An 18,223-nucleotide genomic window follows, 5' to 3' on the forward strand; every position below is an offset into this window, starting at 1 on the left:
CCAAGAGGTGAAGGACAAGGGTGACAATTCCAATGTAACCAATCTGTAAATGTGAAAAATGGTGAAGGACTTTACCTCCCTGATTAGGTGTGGGGAGGGGATAATAGTGAAGGAGAATATTCTCAGTTTGAGGTAAAGACATAAAAATTCACATATTTGGAAGATCTCACTTAAGGTTTAGAAAAAAATTAGTAACTTGTGAGTATTCAGACATTTTCTAAGCATTTATGTTTCTCCCCAAGATTTTATGTTACTGTTAATAAAACAAGTAACATTATTATCCTCATTTTGGAAAGAACAGAAATTACCATATTGTCAAGATTGTATTTATACTGAAAAATAAGTGAATGGGGAATTATACAAAATTTCATCCCTGAAATGCATACTCAGGAGAAATAGGCCATCAACCCAAATATATCACAAAATTGCTTGCTCTTTTGCCTGATGCATCTGTATTGAAACTACTAAGTTACCAGGCCCTAGAGACTTTTTAAAAAGTCTGTGTGACTATCAGAAAATTAAAGGGCCTTCCAAAGTAACCTCACAGTCTCCCCTCTTTTTTTTTTTTTTCATAATCACATCAAACTTGGAATTTAAGATCTCAAGGAAGTGAGATTGTTCTCTCCGGAAGCAGATCAGAAAAAGGGAATTGAGGAAGAAAAGTAGGCAGATGACAGGAAGTGAGAGATCGTTACTAACCACTGACTCAACCATAGAGTACCAGCCATCGGGTACCATGGGCCACCCACCTCTGCTCTCATCACCAGCTCGGTGGCTCCCAGGGACTTCTTCTCAGGGTGTTCTTGCTATCTCACCTGGGGCCCTTTATTTTAAATGTTTTCATTTTTTAAAATTGTGGTAAAATAAACATAACAGGGCTTCCCTGGTGGCGCAGTGGTTGAGAGTCCGCCTGCCGATGCAGGGGACACGGGTTCGTGCCCCGGTCCGGGAAGATCCCACATGCCGCGGAGCGGCTGGGCCCGTGAGCCATGGCCGCTGAGCCTGCGCGTCCGGAGCCTGTGCTCCGCAGCGGGAGAGGCCACAACGGTGAGAGGCCCGCGTACAGCAAAAAAAATAAAAAATAAATAAATAAAAATAAATAAACATAACAAAGTTTACTATCTTAACCATTTTAAGAGTACAGTTCAGTGACATTAACCATATTCACACTGCTGTGCAGCCATCACCATCACCCATCTCCTGAACTCTTTCTTCATGTTGCAAAATCAAAATTCTGTACCCACTAAACAATAATTCCCCATTCCTCCTTGCCCCCGGGCCCTGGCAACCGCCATTCTACTTTCTGTCCCTATTATTTTTCTATTCTCTATTTTGTTTATCTCTGCTCTAATCTTTATTATTTCCTTCCTTCTGCTAGCTTTGGGTTTACTTTGTTCCTTCTCGTTCCTTAAGTTGTAAAGTTTGGATGTTGATTTGAGATACTTTTTTTTAATGTAAGCATTTGTAGCTATAAATTTCCCCCTTAGCATTGCTTTCAAGGTATCCCATAAGTTATGGTATGTTATGTTTTTATTTTCATTCATTTCTATGTATTTTCTAATTTCTTTTCTGATCCATTGGTTGTTTAAGGTATGTGTTGTTTAATTTCCATGAATTTGTGAATTTTCCAAATTCTTAGAGAGTTTTGGCCACTATTTCTTCAAATGTTCTCTTTGCCTCTTTCTCTCTTCTTCTCCTGCGACTTTGATGATGCATATGTTGGTCCACTGATGGTGTCCCACAGGCCCCTTTGGCTTCGTTCACTTTTCTTATACCTGTTTCTTTCTGTTCTTCATATGCTATAAATTCCATTGTCCTATCTTCAATTTAGTTTACTGATTCTTCTGCCTGCTCAAATCTACTTTTGAATCCCTCTAGTGAAATTTTCACTTTAATTATTGTACTTTTCTTTTTTCTTTTTAGGTTTTCCATCTCTTTATATTTCCATTTTGTTCATACATCATTTTCTTGAGTTTCTCGTTTCTCTACATCTTCCCTTAGTTGTTGAGCATCTTTAAAACAGTTGTTTAAAAGCCTTTGTCTAGTAGATCCATCATCAGGTCGTTTTCACGAACAGTTTCTGCTGGTTTCTGTTTTTCCTTTCAATGGGCCATACTTTTCTGTTTCTTTCTATGCCTTGTGGTTTCGTTGGTGTTGAAAACTGGACACCTGAATCTAATAACGTGGTAATTGAAAATCAGATTCTCCCCCTTCCCCAAGATTTGCTGGGTTTTGTTTTTGTTTTTTGTTGCAGGTTGTCTCTGTAGCTGTTCTCTTTCGTTCTGTTATAGGCTGATCCTTGGGGGTCAGCCTGAGGTATAAACTTAAGGTCTTTTCAGGCCTTTTCTGAGCCTGCACCTCCCCCTGGGGATGTGTGGTGATTTTTCTAGTTTCCCCATATATGCAGTTGCTTTTGAATGTCCTAGTCTTCAATGTCTGGCTCCCAAAAGGGGGAGAAGAGAAAACTGAAGGGTGGGGGGTGCGGGGAAAGGTACTGGCCCTTTAAATCTCCCGGAGGTCGCTACAGCCAGAGGGGAGGGGCTTGCAACATGAGGGAGGTGCAACAATGGGTGCCACCTTTTTGTCTGCACCTCTGTGATCAGAGGTAGCAATCAGCAATCAGAGCACAGATCCCCGATATTTGGAGGATAGGGTCCTTTATGCCCACCCTAGCTCCCACAAATTGCGTGCAAGCTAATCCAGGAACAAGTACATGACTGCTTGCCACAGGGCTGATGGGTGACAAATGGGTAGCTGCTACTTGCTAAAAGCTGAAAATGATCAAAATTAACCACAGTTTATCATCTAACAATTTCCCTGGAATTTTCAAGCTTTCGACTTGAGAATTCTAAAATAATTACATCAGACAGATTCTGCCGGTGTAACTGTTGTGTAGGTGAGGAGATAGGTCTCTGGTGCTTCTTACTCTGCCATCAACTCAGAATCCTCTCCTTTATTTTTAAAAACATTTTATTGTGAAAAATTTCAAACCTAAGCAAAAGTGAAGAGAATGATATAATGAATTCCTATGTACCACCATGAACTTTCAACAATTACCAACTACCTGGCTCTTTCACCTTGAATTTCCACCAAGGGTTTCTTACCCATCTCTTCCCTGTCCTTCTCTCCATGCCTGGCTTCAAATAACGTGATTACCTGCCTTCTGTTCCAGGTCCTAGAACCAAGGGGACTCCTCTAAATACCTGACTAAATCAACTAGCCCTCTTTTCTATCTTCTTTTTTTTTTTTTTTTTTTTGCGGTACGCGGGTCTCTCACTGTTGTGGCCTCTTCCGTTGCGGAGCACAGGCTCCGGACGCGCAGGCTCAGCGGCCATGGCTCACGGGCCCAGCCGCTCCACGGCATGTGGGATCTTCCCGGACCGGGGCACGAACCCGTGTCCCCTGCATCTGCAGGCGGACTCTCAACCACTGCGCCACCAGGGAAGCCCTCTTTTCTATCTTCTTAACTTGACTAATTTTTATACCCTCTACCCCTATGCCCCAGATGCCTTTTAAAAAAACCGAAAAGGAAAAAGAAAGCAGCATTTAATCCTTCTTAATGGCTTGAAAATCTGGTGAAAATCATGGATAATTACCCCCGCAAAAAAGACACACACATAATTTTACATACAATTTCAGGAGGTTCATGGACACCTTGAAGCTCTCCAAGGATCCCAGGTTAAGAATCCCAGTTTTTGTCTACTCTAAAAGGTGATTCCCCCTTCCTTGCCTGGACGTTCTCATGTGGTTCTCTTCCACAGATACACAGAACTGTAAGGCAGGAAGCGTTCAGCTCCACCCCCTTTTTATTGTGCTACTGTGCCTACTAGACATAAAGAATTAACGTGCTGGCCACAAATCCTGGAGTGTGAGCAACAGAACTAGAGGCTTTGCCAACATTTGTCACACTAACTTCATGCTAGCTCTGAATACTTCCCTGCCCCTCTGACATGAATTAATACCAACTCCAAAATAGGCCTAAACCCCACTCTAAAAGTACCTTCTTCAGCACACCTCATTCAGTCTCCTCCCTTCTCTTTATTCATGGGACACTGGATTTTCATGAAATGCAAGGAGGAAAAATACTAACAGACTCAGAAACCAGATTGGAATTGAAAAATTAATTCAAAACAACTTTTTAACAAGTATATTTTAGCTGCAAAGGTGTCTATGCTTCTTTGTCAGGGTTCAATTTATGTTCAGCTCTGCACTTTGCTCATTTGTGGAGAATCTTTGGGATGGACCCGTGAACTAATGCTTACTCACCTTGCGTAGAAGGTTGGGTTGATATTCCCTGTATCATTCTCCCCAGGTCTTCTTCTAGTGATGGACCTCAACTGTGGCCATACATCAGAATCAACTATAGAGTTTTTTAAATCTTAAAAAGAGGTGGGCTCATATCAGCCTGCTCCAGGTTTAGTGACTTTGGGGTCAGGCTTCTGGGTGTGTAACCAGGAATAAGAATCCTGCTGTGATGCCATGTGCAAGGAAGTAACATCATTACTAGTGGTGGAAGCCTGGGAGAATACTAAAGTTATTCCACAGCTTGTAGTTCAATAACAGATATATTTTTTCTTTTTTTTCTTTTTAAGGCAGGAAAATTTCAGAAGGAAAATTTAGAAGGAACTTGGCTAATGTAAACCACCTTGGGGTAATATTGAAAATATGCTGTTTTTCTCCACTGTTTAATTCCTAATGTAGCATAAACTTCTTGGTTCATCTGGGATATAGGTTTTAGGTAATACATAATATATTTTTAATATATATATTTACCTTATTTTAATTAATTTATATTATAAAAGTAATACATATATTTTATAAACATTTTTTAACTGTATAGAAGAATAAAAATGAAATCTCAGAGAAAATTCTGTTAACAGTTTCTTATGTAACCAAAAAACTTGCTATCCACATCAAACATTTATATATGTCAATATTTATTTATCTCTGGTAGTCTCAGGACTCACAGGTCTCGGAGATTAACATAAAGACATGTTTCCTTTCCTTCCCTCCTACCCGAAGGGAAACAGGAAGTCCAGTCTTTTACCAGGTTTACCTCCCAAATAGCCCCAAGAATCCCTGGGAACATTCTCCTGTACCATAGGACCATCATGGTCATTGCATCTGGCTCCAGGGGGTAAACCTCTGTGCAGACCTTCCTGAGATGTCAGGACTGGCCTCTCACAGCAGGTTGCTGATATTCTCCCTGGTACTGATTTCTTACGTGCGTGCTCAACCTCTTTTCTTTCTTTTTTTTTTTTTTTTTGCGGTACGCGGGCCTCTCGCTGTTGTGGCCTCTCCCGTTGCGGAGCACAGACTCCGGACGCGCAGGCTCAGTGGCCATGGCTCACGGGCCCAGCCGCTCCGCGTCATGTGGGATCTTCCCGGACCGGGGCACGAACCCGTGTCCCCTGCATCGGCAGTCGGGCTCTCAACCACTGCGCCACCAGGGAAGCCCCTCAACCTCTTTTCTTAATCTCACACCAGACTGGTGAAACCAGACTACAACTTCTAATAAGATTTTGTTGAAGTTTCAGAGATAACAGAAGGAAAATACAGCACAAAAGACCACTTATAGTTCTTACTAGAGGTGGCCTATATCAGAATGTTCAGCCCCAGAGCCTGGCAGCCTCTCTCTGCCTAACTCTCAGCCAGTCATAGTAAAGCAGGGGCCAAGTCTCCTCCCTCTGGCAGGTGGCCCTTGGGCCTGTTTCTCTTAACTGGAATCCAGGTTCCCAGATTCTCTCAGGCCATGAGAGATAAGAATAGGTGTTAACTTCAGTCAAAGCCCACCGTGACTGTCCATCTCCACATGAAAATGGGAATGTTCACTTCCTTCAGGGAATGTCTTTCCCTTTTCACTCAGGGAAGTGTGCTTTTGACCCAAAGGTAGTCAGAACTCAGGACATTTTCCACAGCTTGGATTCTTCAGTCTTGGAGCAAAACCATGTGTGGCAGTAAGGGTCTCCTGTGGCCCACTATGGGTCAAACCTATTCAAACCCAGGCCAGTTCCCTAAGGCTCAAGGTGAAGTTCTGGCCTGAGCACCTTTCCTGGAATCCTCAGTCTTGCTCTTCATTTCTTGTGAACAATCCCTTAAATAACAGCACACATCACACTTCCCCAAGAGCAAGTGAAATTTTACCAGGATAATGCAGCCTAATCCCATATTTACAAAGACACATTACTGTAAGGGAATCATTATCTGAAGAAGCACATGTCTTCTAACCACAGAGATCATTTTCATATTAGCAGCCAAAACAACTTTGCTCCTCAACTGAAAAATCTCCATCTCAGAAATGATGTCTGAGATTTGACTCAAAATTACATGGGAGCGGGACTGGGTGACACAAAGTGGGTAGGGGTTTTGATGAAACAAAATTGGCCATGAATTGATTGTTATTGAAATTAAGTGATGGATACACGAGGCTCCATTGTACTATTCATCTACTTCTGTATATGCTTGAAATCTGTAGTTAAAAACAATAACAGCATCTCTGCAGAGGATTTGCTCATGATGTTTCTTTCTTCTTTTCTTTAAATTTTATTTTATTTATTTATTTTTATTTTTGGCTGTGTTGGGTCTTCGTTGCTGTGCACGGGCTTTCTCTAGTTGTGGAGAGTGGGGGCTACTCTTCATTGGGGTGCGCGGGCTTCCCATTACGGTAGCTTCTCTTGTTGCGAAGCACAGGCTCTAGGCGTGTGGGCTTCAGTACTTGTGGTGCGGGCTCAGTAGTTGCAGCTCACAAGCTCTAGAGTGCAGGCTCAGTAGTTGTGGTGCAAGGGCTTACTTGCTCCGTGGCATGTGGGATCTTCCCGGACCAGGGCTCAAACCGATGTCCCCTGCATTGGCAGGTGGATTCTTAACCACTGCGCCACCAGGGAAACCCCGGGCTCACTTTCCAGGTGCCTTTAGCAGCCATCTTTGGCCATGAGGAGGGCCTAAACTAGGAGAAAGCCCACAGCAAGACAGGAAAGAGAAACAGAAAGATATGGAGTGACTGGGGACATCACTGGGCCACTGGACCAAGTTTGCCTGAAACCAACAGTATCTCTAGACTTGACAGTTACTTGTACCAACGAATTCTTTTCACTGTTTCAACCATTTTTAGTTGTAGCTGAAAGCACTACTGGGTGAATCAGGGCACTGCTGAACCTGGATTGTTTGAATTTCTTATTTTCCGATAGGCTCAAAAGTCAGTCAGTGAAGCAAGTCACAAAGACAAAAACTCCAGTAACTGTCACGTTCTTAACTTTTGCTGTACATCAGAATTATGTAGAGAGCTTTTAAAAATCTCAGGCGGATTAAATGAAAATCTATGAAGGTGGGGCTCAGGAAACAGAATTTTTAAACCCCCTCCAAGGGATTCCAAAGGGCAGTCTACACTGAGAACCACTAGTCTAAGTAAATACCTAGCTCTATCCATTTAATGGTATCTGCAGACTAAATGTCCAAAATATGTCTTTCCACTCAAGGGGGAGAAAAAAGCTGACATGAAACTTGTAAGGTTAATGCAAACCATATTTGTATGAAAGAAAAGCAAAATTTATTTGGAGTCTTGTTTTACCTTGAAAATGTATGCAAATTTTGTACGCTACTCCATTTTATATTCTTTCTTCTCTTTCCCTTTCTCCCTTCAACATTTAATAGGAGCTTACCATGTCCAGTCACAGTGACAGACAACAGGAAAACAAGGAAAAACGGTTCCTACAATCCAGGAAAAATAGGTAATTAATCTAGTAATTACAACAAAACCTGCTGACCCTATGATAAGTTCAGCTCAGGGCGCCATGTAAACAGAACAGGGGCTCCTGACCTCCTGGAGGAAATGTTTACTGTGAAACCAGAGGAATGCATATCAGTTACCTTCGTAGATGATGGAAGAGGATCCAGACAGCGGAAGTAAAGGAACTGAAAGAACATAGCATGGGCAGAGGAGAATGCGAGAGAGATGAGGCTAGAGAGAAAGGCAGGAGCCAGGACTTCCTCCCCAAAGCAGTGCCAACCAGCTGAAGGGTTTTAAGCAGTCAAAGGATGTAATTTCTCTTTGGAAGATAATTCTGGCTGCTGTGTAGGAAGTGTATTGGCGGGGAGGGACGCATGTGGGGAAAAGGGGAACTTAGTAAGAGGGGCTCAGGGAGACCAGTTAACTGGGGGCAGATACAGTAGCCCAGGCAGGCAAGAGCAAGGAGGCCATTGTATGGAGAGAAGTGGGCTAATTTGAATGACATTTAAGAAGGTGTAATTGATAGGGCTTAGTAATTGACCAGCTGGGATGAGTGAGGGGGAGAGAGAGAAGCCAAGAGTGACATATGTCTCTTGTTTAAGCAACTGTGTGGATGGCAATGCCATTTGTTGAATAAGGAACACTGGAAAAGAGCAAGTTTGTAAGAGATGAGTTGAATTTTGTTCATCTTGAGTTTGAAGTACCTGCTAGACATCTAAGCACAGACAGCTGATACATGTGTTTCAAAGTCAGGAGAGCAATATGAGTTAGAGATCTACAGTTGATAGCTGTCAGCAAATTGATGGTAATAAAGCCAAGAGAATGAACTAAATTACCTGGTATAAGTCTGTAGAGAGAAATGACTTAAGATAAAGCTCTGTGGACCACCTACAACTAAAAGGACAGTAGAAGACAGAGTCTTTCAAAGAATAACAAGAACACATTGATAGAGATATAGGAGGCAAAACAGGAGAGTGTTTGAAAAAAAAACAGGGTGAAAAAGGCTATATTTTCTATTTTTTTATTTTGGTTGTGCTGGGTCTTAGTTGAGGCAGGTGGGCTCCTTAGTTGTGGCATGTGAACTCTTAGTTGTGGCATGCATGTGAGATCTAGTTCCCTGACCAGGGATGGAACCTGTGTCCCCTGTACTGGAAGGCAGATTCTTTTTTTTTTCAATAAACACAGGGAACCCAAATTTTATTTATTTGTGTGTTTATTTTTGGCTGCATTGGGTCTTAGTTGCTGCACGCGGGCTTTCTCTAGTTGCGGTGAGCAGGGGGCTACCCTTCATTGCGGTGCACAGGCTTCTCATTGCACTGGCTTCTCTTATTGTGGAGCATGGACCCTAGAGCTCGTGGGCTTCAGTAGTTGTGGTGCACAGGCTCAGTAGTTGTGGCTATGGGCTTAGATGCTCCGCGGCATGTGGGATCTTCCTGGACCAGGGCTCGAACCCGTGTCCCCTGCTTTGGCAGGCAGATTCTTAACCACTGCACCACCAGGGAAGTCCTGGGTATATTTTTTAGAAAGAGGGAGTCAAATGCTGTCAACCATGTCAAATGCTGATGAAAGATCTAGAAAGATGAGGACTGAAAAATGTACACACATTGGATTTAGCAACATGGAAGTTCCTGGAAATGTTACCATGAGTGGCTTAAGAAGGGAAGGTAAAAATTTTCAGAAGTTACTGAAATGGAGAAGAGACAGAGTGTATGGTAACTGGAGAGGGATGTGAGTCAAGGGATATTAAGATGAGATAGACTTGGACTTCCCTGGTGGCACAGTGGTTAAGAATCCGCCTGCCAGTGTGGGGGACACAGGTTTGATCCCTGGTTCGGGAAGATCCCACATGCTGCGGAGCAACTGAGTCCGTGTGCCACAACTACTGAAGCCCACGCACCTAGAGCCCACGCCCCGCAACAAGAGAAGCCACCGCAATAAGCCCAAGCACCGCAACAAAGAGTAGCCCCCGCTCTCCGCAACTAGAGAAAAGCCCCCGCACAGCAACGAAGACCCAATGCAGCCAAAAATAAAATAAATAAATTAAAAAAAAAGATGAGATAGACTGGAAAAAGCTTTTTTTTTTCCTTTCTTTTTTTAATGGAAGGAAATCAGGAAGATGGATAAAGTAGAAAATACGAAAGTGTCAGGATACTGGAAGGAATGGGATCCAGACACGTGAGGGATGCCTTTTGGACTGGAATAGGAGAAACAGTATTGGTGTAGAGAACAGTGAGGATTGTAGGTTTGTTGGCCAGAAGTGGAGAGAATTCCTATCCGATCACTTCTATTTGTTCTGTGAAGGAGGAGGCAGTCATCAGCAGAGAATGAGAGGGGGTGGCGAGTGGATGAGAAGTTTAATGGGAGTGGAGAAGTTTCGAAATAGTTTTTGAAAATGGGAGACAGCTAACTAGGGAAACAGTAGGCTAGTCAGTCGGTGGTAAGGGCTTCATTGAGATTGATGACCATTAATGTAAAACCGGGATAGTCTGTGTGCTTCAGCATATTTCTTCTGTGGGTCTCAGCAGCCACGAACTAGCAAGAAAAATGATGGACATCTGCATTCATATATGGCGGGCAAGATAGGTGCAATGGAAGGTGAAAAAGAAAGGGTTTAGAATATTGGCAGTGATAGGTTGCTTGAAGTGATGGGCTGTGAATCAAGCTGGTGAGGGAGGGACATACCAATAGGCAGACGCTGTTAAATAGAGAGGGTTAGGGTAAGAAAATTGAGGGTCTCTTTGAAGCTGAAGAACTGGGGTGTTGGAGGTAACGGACCAATGAGCTGGATCAGTTTCAGAGCTTGGGATGTTTGATATTGTGATTTCAGAAATAGAACAGTTCAGGTGGAGACAAGGGCCAGAGTGTAGCAGTGGAAGCAAGTGGCTGAAAGAAACATGGAAGGCCTTAGGAAATGAGATCAAGGAAACAAGAAGCCAAGGTGTTGGATGGATCATCCACATACCCCAGTTTGATGGGAGGACTTCGGAACACTTGGAAGCTAAAGGCCCCGCATAATCTTGCCACTGCCCACTCCTCTGATCACTCCTATCCTTACTTAACTCCAGCCACACCACCCTCCTTGCACGCTCTCAGATGTGTCAAGCTCATTCTCACCTCAGGGCATTTGCATATACGTTTCCTTCTGTCTTGAATACTCTTCTTCCAAATAGTCCACATTTTTTTCCCCAATGTAGTTTACTTCTAAAACCGTAATAAAGCAATTTAATACTGTAAAATTATTTTCTATCACAGATGAGTGATTTCTAAGCACTTGTTCTTGATAGCTGTTGTAAATCACGATGACTTATTTTACTATGATTCACCGAAACATCCCTAAATTCAATCTGTAAATCTATAGAATATATCTTTCCTATTCGAAACTGTAGAGTTTCTTTATTGTTACTAAACACAGACAAACCTAAGTCACTTCCACAAAATGTGATTCATGCCAGAAAGCTTTGTGTGACGCCTTCCAGACCACAGTTCCCGCAGGTCAGTGAAGAGGACAAGTCATTTCACCTTCTAATAAACAAACACTCTAGTGATTCCAGTTCCTGATATCTAGTGATCCTCACCCCTCATTTCATTCGGGTTTCTGCTCCAACATCACCTCTTCAGAACTTTCTCTGACCACTCTACCTAAAATAGCAGCTCTCAACCCCTCGTTCTTTCCTTTCCTTTTCTTTTCTTTTTTGATTGAAAAGTAATTTTACTATTTTTAAACTTTCTGGACTAAGGAATATGGATCAGGACATTGTAACCCTTTTGATATCCCCTTAGAGGGTTAAGGTGTTCTTTGACATCTTTTTTTCTTTTTAAACTTTTATTGGAGTATAGTTGATTTACAATGTTGTGTTAGATTCAGGTGTACAGCAAAGTGAATCAGCCATACATATACATATATCCACTCTTTTTTAGATTCTTTTCTCACGTAGGCCATTACAGAGTATTGAGTAGAGTTCCCTGTGCTATACAGTAGGTTCTTATTAGTTATCTATTTTATATATAGTAGTTTGTGTATGTCAGTCCTAATCTCCCAATTTATCCCTCTGACCCCTCACTCTTTTTTTAAATAGATTTTTAAAATCGAATTTTTAAAAAATTTATTTATTTTATTTTTGGTTGTGTTGGGTCTTTGTTACTGCATGCGGTCTTTTTCTCTAGTTGCGGCGAGCGGGGGCTACTCTTCATTGCGGTGCATGGGTTTCTCATTATGGTGGCTTCTCTTGTTGCAGAGCACGGGTTCTAGGTGTACGGGCTTCAGTAGTTGTGTCTCGCAGGCTCTAGAGCGCAGGACGCCACGCAGCCTGTGGGATCTTAGTTCCCTGACCAGGGATTGAACCCAGGCCCTGGACAGTGAGAGCGTAGAATCCTAACCACTGGACCACCAGGGAATTCCCAGAAGTAGGGCTAAGAAACAAGGGTGAAAGGAGAAAGTTTGAAAGACACATTCGGTAAATGACACTGGCAAACCCCTGCCCTATCCCATTCCTGAATATCCCCAAGCCTCCAGAGAACACCAATCCCACTCAAAAAGGCAAAAGGAAAATGAGGTCCTAAGGGGAGAAGTAGATCTAAGGTTGCAGTGACAGGGGTTCATCTCGCACAGAGGCCCATGAAAGCAGCGGCCACAGTCCACTCCATAGCTCCAGCTTATAAAAGTGCAGCTTCCGATTTTCTGCTTCTGTGCCTTTGTTCATCCTCATCTCCTGCTCAGAATGCCCACCTTGCTTGTCTATCTGCTCAAATCCTGTCCTTCTCTCAACAACTCAGAATCAGTCTTCTTCTGACCACTCCAGGCTGAACTGCTTTTTCCCAACCCTCAAGTTCCACAGAGAATATAGTATATACCATTCACTCATCACTCTTATTCACTCATTCGTTCATTAATTTGTTTAACTATGATGTACCAGGTACTGCTTCATTTGACAGTTACTGTTTTGTTATTATCTTTTTTGTGTTTTTTTTGACTGTGGCACCATGTGGCATGTGGGATCTTAGTTCCCCAACCAGGGATTGAACCCGAACCCCCTGCTTTGGGAGCACAGAGTCTTAACCACTGGACCACCAGGGAAGTCCCTGTTTTCATCTTATTTTCTACAAGCAACCTGTAATATACTAATAACTAAAACGATTACAGTGAAACCACAAGATTATTGCAAGTTCTAAGGAAATAGTTTATAGACACGACAGAGGAGATAGGGAAAGCAGATAAAAGGAAAACTATAGTATTAGAAGGAAAACGGTTTTATGTTTTGAATCTTGTCTCTCTAATTAGACTGTGAGATCCTATACTGCAGTCAATCTACATCCTAAAATAATGCCTATGTTTTAGATGCATGACAATTTGCAGAGCTATTTAACAAAAATCCACTTTATGAAATAAAGTATGCAATTTTACAAAATGAATTTGTTATCCTCTGTAGCATTTAGAATTATTAAGATGCCAACTGAAGCAGAGAAACAATTTATTGGAATTGTATTAGGCAGGCACCCTGCAGAATCAAGGGGCAGCTCTGAGGCCAGGTCCTTAAAGAACAAGAACAGGAGCATCGGGCTTCCCTGGTGGCGCAGTGGTTGAAGGTCTGCCTGCCGATGCAGGGGACACGGGTTCGTGCCCTGGTCCAGGAGGATACCACATGCCACAGAGTGGCTGGGCCCGTGAGCCATGGCCGCTGAGCCTGCGCGTCAGAGCCTGTGCTCCGCAACGGGAGAGGCCACAACAGTGAGAGGCCCGTGTACCGCAAAAAAAAAAAAAAAAAAAAAAAGGAACAGGAGCATCTTTGCGAAGCCATGTAACAAGTCATCGAGCAACTGGCGGGGCTGCCACTAAAATGAACTTGTGCCAACCGTTCTGAGTCCTCAGGTTGCAAAGTCCCAGGAGAGAGACTTATGGGCTCAGCACGAAGAGCAGAGGGCACATGGTCTCTTGTCTGACCGTCCCATCGAACTGTATTCAATTGGAAAGAAATTGTTCTCCAAATGTAAATTGGGGCACAATTGCCAAGACAGCAAAAAACAATCAAGGGGAGAAAAGTGCCTTCCTGATGCCCCTAGTAAGAATTACCCCCTCCCTCATTTATGTATGCACAGTTCCTCATTTGTTGTATCTTCTCCTATGCCTAATCAGACTCTGATTGAATCGATGTTGTTTACATACCTTTTCCTTTCCTCCACTAGCTTACAAGCCCAGAAGGCAGTGGCTGCAGCACCCAGAAAATGCTGTCCTAGAGGCCCCCAGTGCTCTATTTCAAAATTAGTAAAAAAATATTCTGAGGAGTGAACTTAAGTGAAAGTAAATGCCTTTTTCTCTATTCCATTATAGACAATTTTTATAAATTTTTAATAGTTTTACCTTTCTAATGTGAAAAAAATACAAAATGAATATGGAAAGACATAAATCCTCCTTAGTTGCTTTCCTATCTTCTCTAAATCTGTAAAATGCCCACAGAACATCCCTCATTTTAGTAGGAAATCTTCTAAATTAAAATTAAAAAGGATATAATACGAATCTCATTTTCTTTGGAGCTGACTCGGCTGAGTCCCTTCAACAGTTTGGCCAACTAGCTCCCTACCTGGTATAACTTTTTTTTTTTTTTAATCCACTGTCTTTAAAATAAAATTGTATTTATTTATTTATTTATTTATGGCTGAATTGGGTCTTCATTGCTGTGTACAGGCTTTCTCTATTTCTCTAGCTGTGGCGAGCGGGGGCTACTCTTGGTTGCAGTACATGGGCTACTCATTGCATTGGCTTCTCTTGTTGCAGAGCTCGAGCTCCAGGCACATGGGCTTAGTAGTTGTGGCACACAGGCTCAATAGTTGTGGTTTGCAGTCTCTAGAGTGCAGGCTCAGTAGTTGTGGCGCACGGGCTGAGTTCCTCCACAGCATGTGGGATCTTCCCGGACCAGGGCTCGAACCCGTGTCCCCTGCACTGGCAGGCAGATTCATAACCACTGTGTCACCAGGGAAGCCCCCGGTATAACTTTTGAATTAGGCTAGAACTAAAATGCTCAGTTCACTGGAGAATCACTCTACTAACAACTGGCTAGGAAGAAATTGCTCTCAGACTTTTCTAACTTGTACCTGGGAAGGTAATTTTAAAAAGCCATCATTGTAGAAAATACATTATTGCATCTGTCAGAGGTTCTTTTACAAACATTATAAAATAAAATGCAACAGATTAATTCCATAGGGAGACCAGGAATAAGACTCAAATACCGGAAAAAGCAAGGGCATATCCATACAATGAAATACTATTCAGTCATAAAAAATGCATAAAGTACTGATACATGCTACATACAACATGAACCTTGAAAACACTATGCTAAGTGAAAGAAGCCAGACACAAAAAGCCATATATTGTATAATTCGACGTATATGAAGTGTCCAGAAGAGGCAAATCCACAGAAAGCAGATGAGTGGTTGCCAGGGGCTGGAGGGAGGAGGAAAGGGAGAGGGACTGCTAATGGATATGGGTTTCTTTCTGGAGTGATGAAAACATTCTGTAATCAGATACTGGTGACAGTTGCACAACTTTGTGAATATTCTAAAACCCACTGAATTGCATTTTGAAAGGGTGAATTTTACGTTATGTGAATTATTTCTCAAAAACTTTTTTTAAATGGGAGGGAGGAGGCTTAAGAGATTTGGCATGAAAAGAAATTGTTCTAAGGGCCTAAGAAAGGCACGGAATTTGGTTTTTATGTCTAAGCAAAGAATGGAACAAAAAAGCATAGGATAGAATACCCCATAATTACACCCTTAGGGTCTAAACATTAAAAAAAAAAAAGCTTTTAATTACACTGCTTATATTGTGAGACAAATCATCTTCATCTTTTTGGAAAGTATATGGTGACTCGCTCATTTATTTTTTTTAGGTACTCAAAACATCGTCTACAACCTTTTTTAGTTCTTTTAGTCTATGCATTGTTACAACAGCCTAGCTGTAAATCAAGTAATCTTATTATGTTGCAGCACTTACACTCACTTGAGCTTTGTAAGAACTTTTTATTTGGAATAAAAGCTTATGGTTTGCAGACCATGCCAGGAAACCAAATCCTAACCATCTATACTTGTTCCAATGAAACTCAAAGACTTCCCTGGATTTTCTTTTCCTCATTCTCTGAATTTTAATCTGTGTGTTTTTAGCCTTTGAGTTAACTGAGAAGCCTTTTCGTTCTGTGAACTAAGCACATTCCTTCAAAACCACAGGCATCCACTTCTCATTGGATTTATGACAATCACAACATTGGCATGCAGGTATTAAAAAAACTCAATTTGCTTTTCCCATCACACCTCTGGTTACCTCAGGGAACCCCTCTTCAGTGGAAACGGGGTAAAGATAATTCCTGTCATCCAAACCATGTCCAAGTACTCCAGTATTCTGCAGCGAACTGTCCTTTCCTCTGTACATTTCTACAGCTCTAGCCATTGAGTAATATTAAAAGCTTTGCTCTCCAGGAGCAGGTGGAGTTTCAAAGAAAAGTGGTTCCAACAGACAGCTTCCCTTCCCTTCTTCCAAAGAGCCCCCTTAGGATGCTCCTTTCTGCAGCCTGATGAGTTTATGAATTAAACTATTTTCAAGGATGGAATGGCCTGAGAGCATTCTAAACTTTAGGACTTCACCCTTTGTTCGACACACAACATGGGTTATTCTGAGTATTTAATAAATATTTAATGCAGCGGAGTCAGAACCTTCGTAAAAAAAAAAAAAGAGCTAGACAAGGTTTTAAAATTTGCTTTGTTTTCCTAACAGCACAATGTCATACATAAATGGGTGGATTATACCTCAAAGTAAAAGAGTAAAGAGTAAGAAAAATTGGGCTTCCCTGGTGGCACAGTGGTTGAGAGTCCGCCTGCCGATGCAGGGGACGTGGGTTCGTGCCCCGGTCAGGGAAGATCCCACATGCCGCGGAGCGGCTGGGCCCGTGAGCCATGGCCGCTGGGCCTGCGCGTCCGGAGCCTGTGCTCCGCAGCGGGAGAGGCCACAGCAATGAGAGGCCCGCGTACCGCAAAAAAAAAAAAAAAAAGAGTAAGAAAAATTAAGAATAAAAGAGGTAAAAGCTCTCACATGGTTTGTGAGAAAGGGCAAAAATCCTTTTCTTGGCATTGCCTCTCTTTTTTAGCTGATGGTTGGGCAGACTGTTCTGCAGAAGATATGGTAACTGCAGGAGAGGAACATGAAAATTGTAGTCTTTGCAACTAAAAAATATCAATTTAGGTGCAAGCATAATAAAAGTGTATGGCCTCCCACTCTGAGAGCCACATAATTAGCAATATTTCTAATGATTACATAATTTACACTATAATTATTTTAAAAATTATCTTATAAAAAGTTAATTGGGTTTAAAATGGCAACAACCTGATAGAAGCCAAGTTTCAGAATACATTAATGCGGATATTTGTATTCCTGATGCTCCTTTTTACTTTAGGTTCATTAAGGAAATAAAATTACTTTTCCTATATTTCCCCATTATGGTTAAGTAGAATCTTATGGACTCGTGGCTACCAAATATAATTAAGTCATTTGAGTTCCTGAGCAGAGAGGACTGGAGTTATACAAACATAAAACAAAGAGCCATTAGTATTCAGTGATTGAATCACTAAATATATATATTTTATTGCCATAAAGTACATCGTTTTCTCATCTCGAAGTAGTACATACTATTTTGCAAAGCTGAGAAATAATGGGTTTCTTCTGCTTTTATAATTAAAACATTGCTCTTGAAGTTTGTAAAGCTCACTGAAGTAACCACATTAATGGTGAAGCTGGGCTTGTTTTGTTTTTAAGGAAAGTATTTAGGTTTGAACATAACGGTCATGGTGGTTTTAAAAACGAATATATTTAAACTAGAGGCAATGTAGTATGATACCATTTTTATCAAAATATTTTCTACCATTAATGAAAGAAAGGAAAAGGGATGACAGTAACCTATTACTATGGAAACTGTGGAAGGGTAAGCTAAAGAGAGACTTAAACATATATTAAAAAAAATGTACAGAGAAGAGTGCATACATTATAGCAGGAAGATTTTATACAGCAGCTGACAGATCTTCCTGACCGTGAAGGCTATGAGAAACTACAAAGAAGTATTATGTGTTTTCTCCTGGAGATTAAAAACAACTCCACTTAGATATAATATTACCTAGAAAAAGAGACCTGGCTTAGCTAGTATCTTGAGATTCCCATGCTTCTTTCACTGGTGTGGAGAAAAAAAGACAGAAAAAAGGGACTCTAGACCAAGCCTATAGATAAAACCTTCAGCTTGTCTACCTGAGTCCTATGGGGACTAGGCAGTTTTGAAGAGCTGAGTTTTCTGGAGAGTTATATGTATATCATTCTAAGAATTAAAATTTTCGATAAAGGTACTACTAAAAATGTATTTAAATTCCCTGATCTTTTTTCTTCCTTTAGACTTCAAAAAAAATTTTTTTAATATGGGTTATTCAAACTCGGTATAGAAATCAGGTAACATTTTCTGTTTCTTAAATAGA

This window comes from Hyperoodon ampullatus, assembly GCF_949752795.1.
Source record: "Hyperoodon ampullatus genome assembly, chromosome: 5".
NCBI classification, from domain to species: domain Eukaryota; kingdom Metazoa; phylum Chordata; class Mammalia; order Artiodactyla; family Ziphiidae; genus Hyperoodon; species Hyperoodon ampullatus.